General features: G+C 45.8%; 1 protein-coding gene across 1 annotated transcript in view; it reads right to left on the reverse strand.

Moving 5' to 3' along the window:
- SPRTN (SprT-like N-terminal domain) overlaps positions 1-12,466 on the reverse strand; it is a 277,952-nt gene that overhangs the window by 248,123 nt on the left and 17,363 nt on the right. The window lies entirely within an intron of this gene.

The following is a 12,466-nucleotide window of genomic DNA, read 5'->3' on the forward strand; positions in this document are numbered from 1 at the left end:
CTGTCAGTGAAAGGCAGAATTGCATTTTCTAAAACTGAGGTATTACTGAGATGATGGTATATATTAGCAACAATGCCAATGTGTCTGCCACAGAAGTTCTTTTACTTGAATGGGACCCTAGCTGATCTAATCTGGAGAGGAGGGCAGCATAGATGCTCATCAAAGAAGCTACAATTGCCAAAAACTGATGGTGGGCTAGGAGTTCCTGATTATGAACTGTATTACGTCACAGCAACAGTGGTTGGAGAAATGGGCAGCAGATGAGGAAAATGCTGAATTAAAATATTTGGGGGGAAGCGTTTCATTGGCACAAAATCATGAGACATCTCCAGGAACCGGGCACTAGGTATAAAGTCCTGCCACAATTAGTAGCAGTGGCAAAATACGACTGGAAGCAGGTCTTCGATTGTACAGCTGTGAAGGCCCATTTGCACCCCAAGTGCTACAGTGATTCTGTCTTTTGACTGGTAGAGTTGAGGTGCAGATGTGGTCACATGTTCGGGTGAAATTTATAGAGGAGCTAAGGATGATGGTCATATTATTTCCTTCCAGGACTGGACACAAAAGTTCGAGCTACAGTTGTAATAAGCAAGCTATAATGGTAAAGAAGCCGCTCTTGCAGTTCAAAGAAAGCAATTGAGTGGAAGGGGAAGGACACAATCAAACAGCCTATAACAATCGGTGAGAGAGAAGAACTTCACTAGGCGGAGCCAAGAAGTGATTACCAAAGTCTCAAGCAGTAGGCTGAATGAAGCAAGCCAATGGTCGAGAAGTGGGGCCAAGTTCTGCCCATGGTGGCTGCCCTCCGTTACAGCTCCGTTATATGTAAACATGAACAGGCCCAATTAGCCCACTTGGACCAGAGTAATCTAATATATGGTCCCGTGGGACATGTATCTCATTACCATGTGAAAATAAACTATGATAATAAAGTTAATCAACATCACATTCTGTCACAAATGTGATGACCATTCAACGGATAAACACAAAAGTGTGATGAGCCTCTACTTTTCTTTTTTACAGAAATCTATTTCTTGCATCAAAAACAGTGGTGCAATACATAAAGTGATAATAGTGCAGAAGGTGCAGTGCTCGTAGAAGTGTGCAAATTATATACAATATCAAATAAAAAGACCACTAGCACCTAAGGTTGGTACATTATTTATTGACATTAAGAATCCTGCCAACAGTTCCATGCAGTATTCCCATTGAGATAATCACAACACAACCAAGAATGGGTTGTCAATGTTTCAACCTTCACATGAATTGTAGAGTCTGAGCAGGCCTAGAGACATTTGGCTATGCACCCCGTATGGATGAAGTGGTGTGTTCATAAACACTTGGATAGGTAGGACATATTCTATCAGGCAGTCCCTAATTAAATGCAGAACTCTGCCTTATCTGCCACAACACACAGACCTGGGTGTGACAGCTTGATAAGACCGAAGTAGACAAGAGGCAGAGTGTATTCGATGTGAGAACCATCTTTGTTTGGGTGGTGGGTACTGTATTTAGTTTGAGCGCACATGCCTGCGAAAGACCATAAGCTTGGAGCCCTTTGCACATAGTGGAACGTGACTGGTTAGGAAGACTGTATACAACCCTGTACACTGAAGCCAAAAATATTATTAGTGCATATACAGGTGGGTGTACCTGATAATGTACAAGAGACGAACGAATGGCTTTTTGCTTTACCAGCATCATCCAGCTCCTACACACAATCAGTGATTCCTCTGCAGGCACACCAGCAATGAGGTATGGACTATTCTGCTCATTCTGTCTTTGAACCTTGCTCAGGTCCTGGAAACAGTACTCTTGACTAATGGTGTCACTTTGACCACACAACATACTGCAATGAAAAAGTCAGCTAATGCATACATCAAAGATCCCCACTGGGCTCACTGAACATATGTGCATTTCCCTAGGTCTAAATCTAAGCCACAGAGATAACTCCTGTTCGGCTAAGGGGTATACCAAGAGAAACAGTCCAGCCAAGCATCTACTACGATTGGCATTGTGTCCTAAGTTACATACGACTAACTGATGAATGAACTAATAACCATCAGATTGACCATGGACCAGAATAAAGACAGTACATCAGCAACGGTGCTAAAGTGGAATCGATACAATCTTTTATCAGTTCCTTCTGGTCCAAGAAGGGTGCAACAGGCAGAAAATCAACTGGACAACATAAGTAACTTGCCTGATTAAGAACAAAAAAAGCTAGCTGTAAGGTCCAGACACTCCACAAGACTCACACAGGCAAATAATCATACAGTTCCTCAGACACGATCACGCTAGACAATCACTGTAGCGAAAAGGGTCAGTGGCTTTTTCCAGTATATTGGCTACAAAATACACATCTCAGCAGATTTCTCGCTGATGTAAACTCCATTAGGCCAGACTCCATCTTGAGCAGGTCGAGACTCAATTTTTTCTATTTTTGCAGACTCATCAACACATCTGCCTTTAAAGCAGATGATTTCCCTTACCTTTCCGAGAACCTGTGAAAGCGAGAAGTCACTCAGACAATTAAATCGATATGAGCTTGTGCCGCAAAATCAGTCTGTAACAAATCATTTGTTATTTCTTTCTCAAGGCCAGACAAGAGCAATAGTAAACAGTGTAGTCAGAGTTCACATGTTTTTACCTTATTTGTTTTTTAGAATGCGACTAAGACCCGCATCTTTATGCACACAGGTTATGTTAAACTTTCCTGAAGTTATGCCAGAAATTCCTATTTTGGATAAGATGCAGTATAAAAGGGCGGCCACTTAACCACTTGTGAGGAGAGGCTCTGGTCCCCAGATTATTGTGCAAGATACTGCTAGAGCAGATCTTGACTGCCAGATTACAGAGAGGCAGTTGCATTGTGCTTCATGCTGAAAGCAGTTACCGAGCCACGTCCAGTCACGTTCCTATCGTCTTTTCAACCTTCTAAGAAGTCACACTTTTACCCGTTCAGAGACCGCGGAACTAGCGCTGGGACAGATATTGGCCGAACACAAAACCAAATGCAGGAAAATGTACCTAGTTGGGGGGGAATATCGACAATACCGGAGCCGCAGTACTGTACCGCCAGATCCCAACGACCTCGGATAATGGCCCCAACCAATAAACGTATCCTCGCAACAGACAAAGATAGTATCCCTCAACGTCAAGGGGCTAAACCACCCAGTCAAGCGCAAGAAAGCACTCTATTATCTTGCCAAGACCAAAGGGGACATGGTCCTCCTACAGGAAACCAAATTGTCCCTCGAGGATCTCAGAATAGTTAAGGCCAGATGGATAGCACAAACAGCATGCTCCCCAGCAGAAGAGGAAAAAAGGGGGATGATAATGTTGGTATCCAGAAAGTCCAACCTGACAATATAATCACAGTACCATAACACAGTAGGAAGACTCTTACTAACACACTTGAAAAGGGGGAGGACCACATACACGTAGCCAACATCTACGGCCCTAACAATGACGACTCTGCATTCTGGGAGGAAGTAACACAGAAACTAGACTCCTTACCAAAAGACGAGCTCACGGTGGAGGCAGGAGACTTTAACATTCCCCTAGATCAAACACTAGATAGACAATCCAACTGCCACTCCCAACCCGCCAAAGCACAAGCCACACTAAAAAACATCTGCGCCAAATTTAACATCAAAGACCCCTGGCGTCTCCAAAATCCAGACAAAAGACACTACACCTTCTACTCTACACCACACAACTCATACAGCAGGATAGACTACATCCTTATCACAGGCCCTCATACGCACCTGGTAGAACATACAGATATAGCACCGAGACTAGTATTAGACCCCTCATGCATTACCCTTAAGCTGAGTGGATGCCACAACGAGGATATCCCCCGCAGGTGGAGATTCAATAGCAACCTCCTGACAGACCCAGAGAACAAAAAAAAGATAGTAGAAGACATAACTGAATACCTCACACACAATGACCCACCGGACACCAAACTAAACACCCTGTGGGATGCACTCAAAGCGACAATCGGAGGCACAATAATCGAGATTAAGACCAAAATTAACAAGGCTGCAAACGTACAGCTCTCCCAGCTGGGGGGGCATCAAGCAGCTAGAAGCAGACCATATCGCGGCCACGCACTACACCTCTATCCTACGCAAACTGACTAAAAAGAAATATGAGTTTAACAAAATCTTGAGCGAAAGAGCTGGGATGTGGATCAACAAGTACAAGCCATAAACCTCTGCGAGGCCAATAGGGCGGGTAAACAGCTAGCATCTTACCTAAAATTCAAACAGAACCAATTTGCAATATCATCCATTACAGACGCACAGAACAAAACCCACACAAAAAACAGGGAAACCCTGAAGGCCGTTCAGGAATTCTACCAAGAACTCTACAAACACGACCAAACTTACGCCCAGAGGCGTGCACTAAATATCTCACCAGAATAAACCTACCAAAACTAACAAGGGTAGAAACGCAGAACCTAGGACAAGAAATTAGTGCAACAGAAATATAGAAGGCAGACAAGTAAATGAAAGCCAATAAGGCACCAAAGCCGGATGGATACACAACAGCTTTCTACAAAGCCTTCCTGGAACAACTGAGTCCCACCATGAAAAGCCTTTTCAACCACTGTGCTGAGAATGGGTTGGTATCACAATCCATGGCAGAGGCCAACATAGTAGTGATCCCAAAAGAAGGCAAAGATGCTCTTCTACCCAAGAATTGCAGTCTCATCTCAATAATCAATGTAGACTGCAAAATGTACGTGAAGATACTGGCAACAAGATTGAACCTGGCCCTACCTAGCTTAGTAAGTAGCTCACAAGTAGGCTTCTTAAAGACCTGCCTGTCCAGCGACAACACCAGACTCCTTTGCCACATCCTAGAACACACCTCCAAAAAGGACAGAACCTGCTGTCGCCATTGCCCTTGACGCCGAGAAGGCCTTCGATTGAGTCTTGTGGGCCTTCCTCGAGCAATGCATGCATACATTCAATCTGGAGGTGGAATACACCAGGATGGTGATAGCATTGTATGGGGACCCAAGGGCACCTATAGTAGTCAATGGATCTCTCTCGGAACCCCTCAACCTACAACCTGGCACCAGACAGGCTGCCCACTATCTCCCTCCCTCTTTCTGCTGGCCCTAAAACACTTTATCACCGAAATAAAAGGGATTAGCATAAAAGACGTTGAAATTAAGCTAGCCGCCTATGCGGATGACGTCCTCATTGTAACAGAACAGCCGGAGTCCTCTATTGCCGCCCTGATGGAATCCATAGAACTCTACTCAGTGCAATCAGGCTACAAACTTAATAGAGAAGTCAGAATGCAAACCCCTAAACATCCATACCACAAGAGTCGCTGGGAGGATCGGGACTGACCCGGCAAAAAGGGTTCATCAAATATCTAGGAATCCACTACGGTAACAACCTTATGTCAACGCTTATCGAAAATGAGAAAACTCTACTAGCAAAGATAAAAACACTCCTAGAGTCCTGGACCCCCAAATTCATAACATGGTGGGGAAGAATAGAGACAATCAGGATGATGATCACTCCAATGATAAACTACCTGGTGAGCATGCTCCCCCTGATTTCCTCCGCAGAGTGGATAAACTAATAACCACCTTCCTATGGAGAGGGGAAAAGGCGCATATAAGCATTAAAAAACTAAGGCTAGACAAGAAACTGGGAGGCTTAAACCTAGCAGACTTTAGGTCATACCAAACGGCATTCTTAGCAAAGCAAGGATCTATCTGGCTGTCGCCTCCCCAACCCTACACCCCAGCATGGATACTGGTGGAATGCGCCATACTAAACAACCTCAGCCCACTGGTGCTTTTCACAGCGAACAAAAGCACACATACCCGCCAGCCCTATCTTCAAGAATACGAAAAATGCCCTACTAAAAATAGACAGTAAAAAGGAGAATAAGGTTAAGAACTCGAAATGGGAATCCCTCTGGAACAACAGTAAGTTCAAATACAACGGTCAAGGTCTTTCCCTAGAAACATGAATGGAGAAAGGCATCTCACACCCAGCTCAGCTGGAGGAGAAGGGCCAACCCCATACTTTTCGAAACACTGAGAGGTAGACACAATCTCCCGACAGTCGAGCTCTACAACTTCCTTAAAATCAAGACGGCCCTAGCTAAAACCAAACTCTCGCCACACACCCCTTCGATCATGCAATACATCGGGAATATCCATAAAACAGGCCATCGGGTATCTCACCTATATAAACTACTCCGCCCAACTGCCACCAAACAAAATGACAAAACAAGTAACTACTGGGTAAAGCAGACCGAGACCACACTCACTGAGCAGGAACTAGCAACCCTTTGGTCTTCGCCATAACGTAACAAAATCACGCCTGCATTATCACAAACAAAATTCTGGCTCCTCCACAACACCTTTTGGGCTCCTGCCTGGTTAGCCACTCTTGGACTCAAAGAAGACAATCTATGCTGGAACTGCACCAAGGAGAAAGGGGATCTAGCGCACCTTATATACTACTGTCCAAAACTCAAAAAAGATCTGGGAGGAAATTTTGGACTTCATAAAAAACGCGCTGGGGTGCAAACTACCCCCAGTCTTTTCCTCCCTCATCACAGCTTTCATTACAGCAAATCTCCTCACGCAACTAGACAGGTATCTCCTAGACCTACTTCTGACCTCAGCCTTCAAACTGGTCCTGGCCAACTGGAAGGACACAGCTAAGACTTCATACAGATGCTGGTGTAACAGGGTGACATACCTCTGAGGCGCAGACAGCACTGCACTGCACTGCAAAACTCACCCTGGAAACTACCATCTAGGGGGATGTGGAAGTCACTGGATACTTTCCCTGATTCATATGACCCACCCAGCAGTCTCCGGGTGTTCTCATACACGAAGCAGCTACCCCACATGATAGCACTACCCCAGACTAGGCTCAGAGCGAAGCATCACTTCTTGTACCTTCTCTCTCTCGCTTCCCTTTTTCTCTACTATACTATTCTATTCTTTCCCTAATTCACCCCTAAAAAGACAACACAGAGGGCTCCAGATGGACAGGCTCAAAGAAGCACCACACAATGTTTGTAAAACCAACAAAGATCTCCATGTAATGCTTGCAAAACCAGGTAATGTCCACCTGGAATTTTTAATGGCCAAATGTATGTAGCTTTTCTTTGGAAAACGAATAAAATACTCCGAAATAAAATAAAAAAAAGAAATAAACGCTTTTTAGTTAGTGTCCTTTTCCTAGTGCAGTTTGCGCATGTGATATTGTAAAGAATGAAATCGACTTGTCAAATTACCACTGCATCCCTGGGTCCCTTTCAATGGACGGTTAGTAACCTAAAAGCATTTGGCGCTACTTCAACTAAGAATTGTGTGGAGTCATGCGGGCTACGTAACCTGTCTTTCACATTCAACCATTGGATCACTGAACTATGTTCACTTGTGTCACCCAAGGGCGTGAAAACAAACCTTGAAGGGCTAAACCAGAGTCTGAGTTTATCGAACATCACAAGACACTTGTGAGAAAGCTGAAGAAATTATTGGTGAGGCCTCAACTTAATAAATGGACAGAAAGGTACTGCCTACTGAAGCCAGCCACCATGTCACTCACTATTGACAAAGCATAAGATTTTACAAGCTTGGGTACCGGCAACGTTCCAGGAATCAAAAGAAATGTCTGCAATGCACATCTAATGCCTTGGCCCTGGAAGTACTACTACAAACATGACCTCAGCGGTGGCACAGAGCTCAGACACTTTATCCTAGCACTCAGAAAGAGACAGACTACAATCTGTCCGTAGCCGCAAGTGACTGAAAAAGACAAACTGACTAGAAACACAACTAGGATAGGGAAAAATCCAGGTTACCTCTGAAGACTTGGGCACCCCTGAACTGGCCTGCTGGTGGGCCTTTGGGGCTTCCCCGTGACATGCACACTCCAATGGCCCTACATTCTGTCTGAAAGGCGTTCGCTCCTTTCAGTACTTGACAAACCTATACAACTGACCTACCAGACTCATTGATGTGTCCATAAAGCTGTTACCAATGGCATCCGCAATTACGTTACTGTAATCCTCAGGTGGTCCAATGAGAAACTAGCATATTGCAGGAGGGTAGAAAGGGGACTAGACAGATAAAATATTAAATCTGATGGGCTGAAGCTCCAACAAAAATGCTAATTGGATGCTAATTCCTGAGTGAGCAGCCAAACATTTACGTCCTGCAGCAAAACGTGGTCCATTGGATGGCAGAACCTCCAAGGCATCCAATTTATCTAAAGTTTAGAATCGGAGGTTGATGTTTGGAGCCTTGTGTTACGGTTTGACAGCACAGGAATCCTTTCATCTTGGTCCTCTGCGGATCAGCTGCAGATTTACTCCACTGCAAACATTCCTTCTCCCTTAGATGACTTTATGTTACACCTGACCGCAGAGCTGGTGACACATGGTGTCCAAAAGCACCTTAACCATGCAGCTAGACTTTTCCCTGTACACTGCTGGGGCTGATGCCGGAGGGTGTCTCACTCCCTTTTAACAACCCGCTACTTTAAGCCTAGGCACATTCTCAATCCCGGACATCTGCATGAAGGACAAGGTGCAGTAACAGTTTGGTATGGTTGAGGGTCTTGCCCGTTGTGTACATATTTGCTGTGGTAGACACCTTATAACATCATGTTCACACAGGAAAAGGGTAGTGCCTTGTCGAGGGTTCTCACCATCCTCCCTATCTTAATATAAACATCCTCAAATACTATACATTAGGAAGAAAAAAAACTCTGCCTTTCGTGGCCTCCAATTGCAAAAACAACAGTTGATGGACAGAATGCAGAACAATGTGATACATTCACCCCAGTACAGAGATCTGGGCCTAAATCCATCGTGTTTTTGCTCACCATGCCATTCCAGTTTGAATCCAGCCATATGCAAATCAGTCATGACCCTGTGCCCCATGGGAACAGTCAAGCCCGAACTGCCAAGCCAGGTCCTCCCAGGAAACAAGCATCCTAGGAACGTTTTCGGGCATTCAGCCCTCATCAGCCAGGATAGCTTGATTCCAGTGGCATGGAGTGCACGGGACTCATGCCTGAGCATACCCGTCCCACTCGGGGTGACAATTGCAACAAGCATTGGCATAGCCAATAGGTCTCACATTTGGGACCTTATAAGTGTTTAGCCATGCAACAGTTGGTGTTGTTGCACCAAGGATAGTCTGCTGCATAACCAAAGGAGTTGGCCTAACTGGCTAGGGCGCTCAACCTCGGACCTGGGGATCTGGGTTCGAGTCTCGGTAACGACGCCAAATCCTCCAGTGATTCTGGGCAAATCACTTAATCTCCCGTGCCTAAAATGAATGTGTCCTCATTTAACGTAACTGGTGCTATGTAAAGCGCTCCGATACCCGATTCGGTTCGGGTCTAGTTCGCGCTATATAAAACTGTGCAAAAAAAAAAAAAATAGTTATAGGTCCAAAAAGTGAGACCTATTGGTTATCCCAATGCTGGTTTGTTTGTTTTTTGTTGCTGTTTTGTTTAAGTTGCCAGATCTACAATAGCTGGACATGGTTTTTGTTTTAATAGTTCTTTGCATCAAATGAACTTGTTTTCTTTGCTCTGAATGTTGTTTCCATTCTGGTTGTAGGAAGCAGTCATTCCCGGTGGTGTGGGGGCTGTCCATGCGCTGAACTTTGCAAATGAGAAAAAGCCTGGTGCAGGCGCAATATACAAGTGTGGAGTGAGTGAGCCCCAGGCAGCATGACTCACTCAAACAGGAGTTCATGCACTGCATACTCAGCATGGTTTAAGGAAACTCGACCCACTCCCTCCCAGGCATCGAACACATATTTACCAAGAAACTCTGAGAAGAGCCTGCCTGCTGCACTGATGGCTGGTGGTGTTTGTGCCCGGTGAAAGTGGGCACTGACGGCTGGTGGTGTGTGTGTCTGGTGGGGAAGCGTGCACTGACGGCTGGTGGTGTGTGTGCCTGGTGGGGAAGTGTGTTAATTGGTACTGTTTTTATACTATGCTGGTCTGGTGTGTGAAAGAACTGGCGGCATGCAATTTACAGAGTATGCCCTTATTCACTTGGGTATAGCACTTAACTATACTTTAGTAATCTGATAGTCACAAACTCTGGGAACAGAGCAACCTGGTGGAACTCACGCGATCATGCATCTGAGGCACTAAGTGTCTTAACTTATATAGGTTTCTTATAGCTTTTCAAGTGACCGCCTTTTGCTCTCTTTAGTCCTTGGTGGACTTGGAGGACTCGCAAGGAGGAATGGCCCTGTAGCTGTCAACAGTGCAAAAGGTGCAGTGGCACCGGGGCTAAAGTGCATTAGGGACCCCCTGCACGCCACCCGCATACCAGGCGATAGGGTCCATTGTCCTGGTTTGCCTTACGGCCCCTGACACCGGCCCCGGCCCGCACGTAGTGGATTAGCTAGTTTTTCGGGGTATATGGTATATCTGACGGCATGCGAGTGAGGCTCGTCGCCCTCGCGTACACGCTCCTCCCGTGACTAATGCCTGCAGCAAGTCCAGATCGCTGTAAAGAATGCTGGCTTGGCGACAGCAGACAGACATGTGTCTGGTCCTGACAAGTTCTGCCTGCAGACACTTCCCTGCCAGCGCTCGCTGCAGGCCGGCACTCATATCAGATCCGGAAAGCGAGGAACACCCACTCCGGAGGACCAGGCCGCCGGTGCACAGGTGAGCGTGAACGTGACGTGTAATGGATATTACACATCAGTGAGTGTTTAGCACTTACTAAAAGTGTGCGCTTCTCCCGGCCCCTTCTGTATTCCTTCCAAGTAACTCTCAACTGCCACGAGGCCGCCAAAAACAGTCTGCAGTTCGTCACACGTCTGAAGATTTGGTGTACACATTACAGTCTTCCGTTATTACATCAGCGCTTCCAAAGTGTACCTTCAAAATGTAACATTTTTAAAGTGACACATAAGTAATTGAAATGCTTATTGGAGACAGTGCAGTTTCTGAGTTTGCCCAATGAACTGTAAACAAAACCGCGAGTGGGCCGCCCGCGCTGCAAAGAATGTCAGGAATGCAACTGACCCAGTGCGGGCCGCTGCTCACTCCTGAGCATCCTAGGCCAGAGGACAGAGAAGGCGGGACATGCACCCGCCTTGGACCAATTGCGTGCTGTCTTTCTAAGAAAGACGCATGCAAAGGCCAATTGCGGCTGATAAAAAAAAAATGCACACACACAAGCGTGTTCAGAGTTTTAAAGCCCGAACTAAAAGCCTTGCAGCGCATGCGCGCTGGCTCAGGCGAGACCTAAAAACCCCTGCAGGATGTGATGGACATTGTCAAGAGAGCTGAACTGACCGGGAGGGGAGCTAAAGCCGTACTATCGGAAAACAAAATAAAGCCAAAGTAAGTGGAATGAAATCAGTTCCTCAAGCTTCATTCAAGAAAAAGAACAAAGAGGAGACAGAGTGGCCGAGTAATGTTAAAAGTTCATCTCTCAGGCAGTGTTCCAGATGTGGAAGCATTAGACACTTGGCCAATAACAGGAAATGTCTGTGGTGCACAAAGAATTTTACTGAAGTGTGACATTTTCAGAAGGTTTGCCAGAGGAAGCCATGTGATGAAGTGATGATAGTAGATCAGGGGAGGAAAACAACTCTGGGTCGTCAGATGATTCTGATATTAATATGTGTGTGTTGAATGTGGATTGAATCTCAACAAGACACAGGTAACTCTCAGGCCTTCATTACATCCTCTTACCAGTCCAGAGATGCCAAGGGAAAGAGTGGGTACCAATATAATGGAACTGATATGGGAGCATGGGTAACAAGTGTATGTTGTGCTCATTGACCATTTTTCTACGTGGCCTGAAATAGGCATACTTAACAGAACTGACTCATGCAGTTTAATCAAATTCCTGGATAGATTATTAACCAGAGAAGGGTTACCTAAATACATTTTGAGTGATAACTAACCCCAGTTTATGTTGGAAAACTTTAAAAAGTATGTGGAAAGAAATGGCATAGTACACACAACTACTTCTGGGTACCATCCAGCTGGGAATGGAGCAGTGGAACAGTTTAACTTGTTAAGGAGAAAGTACAGTTGGCCAATAATAAACAGCCTTGTTTGGAGAAGTGAATTACACAAAAAGGTGTGGTCATACAGGATTACCCCCTTCAAGAGTACTGTATTCAGTCCTTTTGAGTTGATGAGGGGGAGAACTCCCATGCCCACTCACTCTGGCCCCAGTACTGCCGCTTCTTTGGTCAGTACGGGCCCCTATCTGAGCCGAAGCAAAAGCTCACGTCACCAGAAGGACTGAGCCCGCACCCCGCCCAGGTAGTGATCCACATTACCTGGGGGCGCGACCCCACTCTCCTCTCCTCCTTCAGCGAACCAGGCCTTCCATGCAGAACTTTCTCAATGGGCCTCAGTGGCTCGGCCTGGCAGCTTAGCTCCTCCGGGGATGCGGGTCTGTGCCGCGA

The sequence above is a fragment of the Lissotriton vulgaris genome, chromosome 6 (genome assembly GCF_964263255.1).
Source record: "Lissotriton vulgaris chromosome 6, aLisVul1.2, whole genome shotgun sequence".
NCBI lineage: Eukaryota > Metazoa > Chordata > Amphibia > Caudata > Salamandridae > Lissotriton > Lissotriton vulgaris.